Below are 8,079 nucleotides of genomic sequence, written 5' to 3' on the forward strand. Positions count from 1 at the left end.
GTGGGGGGGTGCGGGGGAGGGGGGTTTCTTCTCTCTATGAAGTCTCCTCATGCTACTTAAAACTTTTAAACATCAAATGAATTTATATGCCTTTTCTCCTTTTAATCTGTCTGTCAGTTCATTTTGCAAACCAGATGGAAAATTTATGAGAATAAAGAAAAATTTTCATCCCTTATAGAAACTTCATATCCCTTCTAAGATATCCCTTAAGATGAACTTCTAACACATCTTCTTGCTCAAAGTATTCTTCCTTAATATTATTAACTCATATAATATCTAGTCAGTATCCAAACTTCCTCAATCATCTTATAAATTTTTGTTTTTTACAATTGTTTTGTTCTATAGGATAGAAACAAGGTCTTCCCATTACATTTGTTTGATATATTTCTTAAGTCTGCTTTAACCTATAGTTTCTCTCTCACTCTCTTTCTCTCTCTCCCTCTCTCTTTCCCTCATTTTGTTGTTGATGTTGGAACACCCAGTTTATTTGTATTTGTATAAAATTTCCCATTTTCTGGATTTTGCCAATTGCATTTCCATGTTCTCTCCCCGTCTCCGTGTTCTTCACTTTTCTGAATTTCCTATAAACTGGTAGTGAGATCTAGGGGCTTAATCAGATTCAAGTCTGATTCCTCTCCCCCCCAAAAAATACTTTATTGGTGGTATTGTATATGTCTCTAAGCAATAAGACAAAGGAAAGGGACTTTGAGCATCAAGAGGCTTATAATAACTAATGCTCTTTTTTTGATGGTAAGATTGATCTTTGGTTTCTGTACCATTGGCCTCATCCATTCATTATAAAGTTTCCCGCCAACTTTTCACCTAATGGTTTTAGCATCCATTGCTGATCATTTTTCTTCTTTCCTTTTTAAAAAATATGTTTTTATTTATTTCGCAAAGGAAAGGAGAGGGAGTAAGAGATAAAAGCACCAAAGATGAGAGAGAATCATTGATCAGCTGCCTCCTGCGTGCCCCACACTGGGGATTGAGCATGAAACCCAGGCATGTGCCTTGACCCGGTATTAAACCATGACCTCCTGATTCATAGGTCAACGCTCAACCACTGAGCCATGCCAATCAGGCATTTCTTAAATTTTATTATTTTACTAAGGGATGTGTGGTGATGTTGCAATTTTATCAATTCTTTTATATTTATAATCTAGAATTCTTTTGTAAGCAAGAATTTTCCCACATGATTTTCCTGAGGTACAGTTCTTTTTGTTAGTGGGCAAATAAGTTGGTTCTCTGGCATCCTTCAGTGACAATCAATGTACTTTTATGTTGACTATATATGGATACTTGAATTTTCACACATGTGATATGTTTAATTCACTATGGTTATCATTATTCTTGGTGTCCACATTATCACTTTGGTCAATGACAGTCCCTTCAAGTTGGTTACTGATGTTGCAGAAGACCAGAGAAAAACTAAGCAACACTTTAGAGAAATGGAGTTATACAGTTTATCACACCAGCGGACTCAGCGGAATAACTTCCCAAATCTGAGCAAAGTAATATGCAGGGAGCTTCTCCTTTATATCTTTCTGGTGTCTTTGTCCCTCAAATATGGATTATGCTTCCGGTCCTTTCACAGGCTTTGCAAAAAAGGCCCCAGGTGTGGGGGTCTTGAAACCATATCTAATGGTCTGGCCTGGCACCAGCACTAATAATCCCCCACCCCTCTGGGACTGTGCACTTGTTCATAGTTTATGGCCTCTGTATTCAGGTAATAGGTCTTGCAAGACCAGTTTCTGGGAAAGAGGCAGTGACTTAAGTATAGGGTATCAAGAATATACACTGGGCTTGCTGGCACAGATTCAGATTGCTAGCCTCCCCACCCCCCAAATATCAGGGTTACATTGGAATTATCCTTTTAGCCTTCTCACTGAATCCTTTCAATGTGACCACAGTCATCTTTCATAATTTTGTTTCTTTCTAAGACAAGATATTTCAGAATCATTTTATATATTTCCTGCCTCAAATATGAGATAGTCATTTCTCCAAGGAGTCATGGCCTAAAGAGGCTCTTAGTCTCATCTAAGTCTACCAAAAAATTGCTCAAAACATTTTCTCAGAAATGCTAGATCCTTCCCAGAAGGTGATTTAATTATTAAAACAAAAGAAACGTCTAGAAGGAACCAAAATGGCAGTGTAGGTAAATATAGGTACTTACAAGCACATCAAAATTACAACTAAAATGTAGAATAACCAACATTGAAAACTGCCTGAAATCCAGCTGAATATAAGTCCTGCAACTAGAGAATTAAAGAAGAAACCACATTGAGATTGGTGGGAGGGGAGAAGTCATGGAACGGGCTTGTCCAATACCCATGTGTGGCGTGTTTTTTTATCATGAGGGATATCTTGACTGAGTAGGCCTCCCATAAGAAGCAAGGGCTCCCAGTCCCACACCAGACCCCCATCCCAGGGTTTTAGTGCTTGGAAGAAAAGTCCCGATAACTTTGGGCTGAAAAAAGCAGTGGGGATTGTGGCTGAGTGGCACGGAGTCTGCTGGAGTCCCAGGAAGTTCCTCTTAAAGGGCCCACACATGAACTTACTTGAACTCACTCCTTCTGAGCTCCAGCTCTAGGGCAACAGCCTGAAAGATCCAGGGATATACAGGAAGGAACTAAATTGTCTGGCATCTGGGCAAGAACTCTGGGCAGCTTTCTCCCAGACAAAAGTTCTGGGACCTTCCCCCACACAGAGCTGACTGGCAGGCACTATATCTGAGTCTCCATCAACCTGGCCCACATTGTTCACCCCACCCTGATGATTCCCAGAGATCCTGCCCCACCCAATTTCCAGCCCCACCAAAGCTATTTGCTATAGCTTTTCCATATGAATGGCCTGTTCTGGCTCAGGCTTCAGATTTTCCTAATATCTCTCAAACAAGCAGCAGCTGAACTCAGTGTGTCCTATATTTCTCAATAAGTGGTCCCAGGACTGGCACTAGAAGCAGCTTGCTAAGGTTTAGAACTTGGCCTCTCCTGGGCACTTCCAAGCCCCACACAAGTAGCAACTATCTTCAGATTGTTCTGTAGCTCATGCCATGTGGCTCTAGGCAGGGCACAGGCAATGGCTGACTTTATCCCTCACAGGAGGCCCCAGAGCACCCAGTGGACAGCTTCAAACCACACCAGATTACAGCTCTACCATATCCACAAGTGACACACTCAAGGGGCAGATTCGGTGAACACCAAAGCCCCTGCTCCATAGGGTCAGCTTCTGCACAGCAGCTCTTCCACTGTAGTCACAGCTGGTCCTCACAGCCAATTGGCCTGGGAGTCAATTCCTCCCAGTGAGGCCAACAGCAATCAAGGCTCCACTACAACAGGATAGTGCAAAAAACCCACACAGGGGTACACCTAGAGTCCCAGCTTAAGTGAATGGGAATGCTGAGCCATTAGGCCCTACAAGACACCTACGACACAAGACCACTCTACCAATTCTGGGAGACATAGCAGCTCTGCCTAATAAACAGAAACAAGCACAGGGAAGCAGCCCAAATGCAGAGACAAAGAAACATGTCACAAATTAAAGAACAGAAGAAATCTCCAAAAAAAGAACTAAATGAAATGAAAGCAAGCAAACTAATAGATGCAGAGTTCAAAACAATGGTTATAAGGATGCTCAAGGAACTTAATGAAAGCTTCAAGAAACTTAGTGAGATGTCAAGGAAGTTAGTGAGGATTTCATGGAACTTAGTGAAACCATTAAAGACATGAAAAAGGACCAGTTAGAAATGAAGGATACACTAACTGCAATGAAGAATAATTTACAGAGAATAAACAGTAGAGTAGAGGACACTAGAATCAAATCAGTGATTTGGAATATGAGGAAGCAAAACACACCCAATCAGAAGATCAAAAAGAAAAAAAAATCCAAAATTATGAAGATAGTTTAAGAAGCCTTTGGGACAACTTCAAATGTACCAACATTTGCATCATGGGAGTGCCAGAAGGAGCAAGAAATTGAAAACCTATTTGAAGAAATAATGACAGAAAACTTCCTCTACCTGGTGATAGAAATAGACATACAAGTCCAGGAAGCACAGAGAGTCCCAAACAAGATGAACCCAAAGAAGTCCACACCAAGACACATCATAACTAAAATGCCAAAGGTTAAAGACTAAGAAAGAATCTTAAAACCAGTTCGTTACCTACAAGGGAATGCCCATACAACTGTCAGCTGATTCCTCTACAGCAACTTTGCAGGCCAGAAGGGAGTGGCAAGAAATATTCAAAGTGATGAAAAGCAAGGACCTACAACCAAGATTACCCAGCAAAGCTATCATTTAGAATTAAAGATCAGATAAAGAGCCTTCCAGAAAAAGCTAAAGGAGTTCATCACCACCAAGCTATTATTATATGAAATGTTGAAGGGTCTTCATTAAGAAGAAGAAGAAGAAGAAAAAGAAAAAATAAGCCCTGTTTAAAAATATGAACATGGCATGTGCATAAGGCAACCAAGTGATGTGTTTCTCTCACATGGATGTTTCTCTCTTTCTCTGTCTCTTCCCCTCCCTCCACTCTCTAAAAATCAGTGGGATAAAAATACCCTCAGGTGAGGACTAACAAAAAGAAAAAAATATGAACAACAAAAGCATCTATCAACAATTGAATATAAAAGTCAAAATAAAGATACAAGGAATCTAATGCACAAAATAAGCTGATGAATAAAATGGAACTTGAGGCACGGAAACATGGAATAGACTGATGAATCTTAGGGGAAAGGGGAAGGTGGGGCAGGAAGAGATTAACCAAAGAACTTGATACATATATGCATTACTCATGAACACAGACAATAGGGTGGTGAAAGCCTGAGAGGTGGGGTGGGATCCAGATGGATGAGGTTAATACTCTCAACAACAAAAAAGATTTTAAAAATTTCTACTCTAAACCACTTTTTTCCCCCTCAAATTTGAGACAATTGTATTTCTCTTACATAGTAAAATGTTTTATAAATTAATGAGCTATATAAATGTGAACTACTTATAATTAGGCATAGTTCCAATATTATAATGAAGATTTAGAGAGTGCATGCAAGAGTAAGAAGAAAGAAGCAGGATAAAGATGATTAACAAAATCTAGAGATTAGTTACTGAACCTATTACTTTGCCCAACACTAGTACTAATTAATGCTTTGAATTCCATCTCCCTCCTTTCTTTCTTATCTATCTATCTATCTATCTATCTGTCTGTCTATGTTTATTTTCATAGAGTTTGTTTTTTTGAGCAGTTTTAGGTTCATGGCAAAATTGAACAGAAAGTACAGAGATTTCCTTTACACCCCCTACTCCCACATGCACAGCTTCCCTTGTTATCAACATCCCCACCAGAGGGATGCATTTGTTACAAATGATGAACCTACATTGACACATCATGATCACCTAAAGTCCATAGTTTATATTAGGATTGACTCTGGGTTGCTTTGACTTTTTATTAAAATCTGTTGCCTAATTTAATAAAAGAAAAACTTGTTATTGTCTCCAATCCTGGCAAAGCAGAAAAAGACATAAAAAATAAAAATCACCTGCACTATTTATTACTCAGGAAAGGACCACTGAAACATTTTGGTATATAGACTTCCAGGTCCTTCCTTCTGTTAGAGTAGAGAGCTGGACAGACATGAGTCAGATTGATGTCTAAGTTCAAGGGGAAGATGTGGGAGACATGACAAATAAGAGTTAACCAAAAGTTAGCAGACCCGAGTGAAAAAAGGGGAGACTTGAAACCTCCTGCAGGATGTGGTCTAACATAGCTTAACATCCGGGTGGGGCAGCCTTGAAACCTGAGAAGGTATTTTTGCACCACTCAACTCCAGGGAATAAAATTTCAAATGCCAAAACAAGCAGGGCACTTGGTTCACCTTCCACCAGCTAGGCTACTTGCTCACCCAAACTATATCTGAATGTATTTTCTTTTCTTGCAACTAAACTCTTGCATGCTTTGCTGCTACTTAGTACTGTCTCTTGTTTGAATTCATTCCTATAAGCAAGACAAAAACCCAGGAAGCATAGACCATCTCTAACACTTCCTCTTCCATTCTTTTGTAATTGAGTTTTTCACCTATTTATACGAAACATTTTCCTTTTTTTTTTTTTCCTGACAAGAGAATTTTTAATGGCTACATAGCATTTCATTGCATAGTTATAACACTATTTAAGCAAATTCAGTACTGGCTTATGGGTTGTTTCTACATTTTTGGCTATTATAACTATTGCTATGATTTTTAAAAACTGTACATATGCAATTTTTTAAATTCATGCATGCTAGTTTTCATTAAATAAAATCCTAGAAGTAGAATTTTTGGGTCAAATGTAATTAAGGTTTTGCTACATATTTAAATTGAACTGATTTATACTCCTGCCAGTCAGCAGTCAATATACTAATAATTTTATAATATTATGCTTCTATAAAAATAAATAGGAGCAGGCTCGTTCTCTCTCTTGAGTGTGCCAGTGCCTCTTCCTACTTCATTCTTTCCTCTCTCTCTCTCTCTCTCTCTCTCTCTCTTTCTGTGCCAGCACCTTTTACATTTCTTTCCCCCAGGTGTATTTTCTTTGCCTTTCTTTTTCCTAAGCTCCAAGGCCCTTCTTTTGTCTCTGTAACTTGTTTCCTGAGCCCACACAGCCCAGCTGGCTCACTTCTTCCAAAGCTCACTTCTATCTCTGTGACTTTCTCCAGCACCTTTTACATCTCTTTCCCCCAGGTGTATTTTCTTTGCCTTTCTTTTTCCTAAGCTCCAAGGCCCTTCTTTTGTCTCTGTAACTTGTTTCCTGAGCCCACACAGCCCAGCTGGCTCACTTCTTCCAAAGCTCACTTCTATCTCTGTGACTTTCTAAATAAACTTTTGCTTGTATTTGGGGGAGTGGGGGGAAGGAAAGAAAGAAATAGGAGGCAGCAACTACTGGTTTTTAGAGGAGCTAAATGGATATTGATTTCCATTTCCAAGGAATGGATATTCACCAGTGTAAGGGAAAAACTGAATTCATTCATTGTACAATTTGGGCGGAGGCGGGGCAGGCTTGAAGTACTATACTTGATGCTTTAAAAAGTTCTGAATTCAACTATTCCAGTAGGAAGCAAAACTTCAAATTTCATATTTTACTACCAAATCTCATCTGGAGTGATTCAACTCAAATATTTATGAGCAATGAATAATGAATTCAGTGTAATAAATGGTTATTTCTCTTAATGATTGATATTTAAATGAAAAAAAGGGAATATTCTTGGGATTGAAGTGTAATTGGACCTCATGATTTCAACATAAATTTTTTTTTTCCTGTGCAACAAATTATAGAAAATCATGGTTTTGAAACAACTTTTCCTCCTTTGGCTTTGAATTAGGAGTGGTGTTGGGGAGGCAATCTGAAATAATGGAAAAGTTTTTAGAAAGATTGTCAAAGATGTAAGATTACTCAAGGTGTAGCGACATTCAACGCATAGCTACTGAGCACCTACCATGTTCAAGGTCCTGTGCGGGCAAGTGGGTATTGTAAGATGATTAAACTGAGCTTCTGATGCTCACAAGCTAATGAGGAGACAAATCACAATACGAAGTAAGTGACACTGGAGTTCTTCAAAGAAGACTAAACTCTTCTTGGGGAGCAGCTACGAGAGGGACAGGGCTAGTCTAGAAAGACCTCAACTGTCTAAGCAGTGAGGCGTTCAAGTATGTACACTTTGCTATGATTATAACATTAAAAAAAAGGAAGAAACAGTGTTCCTAAGAGATTACTTTTTAGACTGGAGAGGAGTCAAGAATACTTATAATCATAAAGCCATAAACCAATGTTATCTTTTCCTTTAATTCTGCAGCAGCTTTAAACTTTAAAAATCTTTTTCAATTACAGTTTATATTCAATATGATTTTGTATTAGTGTCAGGCGTTCAGCATAATGGGAATGTTATCTTTTAAAAATTCAAATGAATAATAAAGAAACATTTTGACAATTGGTAATAATTTTTCCTCGTCATTCTGAAGGCTTTCTCCCATTGCAGCTCTGGAGAAATGTGATTCTGTTCTGACACTTGGTACATTACATATGACCTGTTCGTTGGTTTTCTCTTTAGA

At 38.7% G+C, this 8,079-nt stretch overlaps 1 long non-coding RNA gene across 1 annotated transcript in view; it reads right to left on the bottom strand.

Moving 5' to 3' along the window:
- LOC106727611 overlaps positions 1 to 7,531 on the bottom strand; it is a 74,639-nt gene extending 67,108 nt beyond the window's left edge. Inside the window, exon 1 of the long non-coding RNA XR_001363839.1 lies at positions 7,467 to 7,531. This is a non-coding gene — a long non-coding RNA (uncharacterized LOC106727611). The remainder of the gene's footprint in view (positions 1 to 7,466) is intronic.
- Positions 7,532 to 8,079: the final 548 nt, after the last annotated feature.

This window comes from Myotis brandtii, unplaced genomic scaffold (genome assembly GCF_000412655.1).
Source record: "Myotis brandtii unplaced genomic scaffold, ASM41265v1 scaffold455, whole genome shotgun sequence".
NCBI lineage: Eukaryota > Metazoa > Chordata > Mammalia > Chiroptera > Vespertilionidae > Myotis > Myotis brandtii.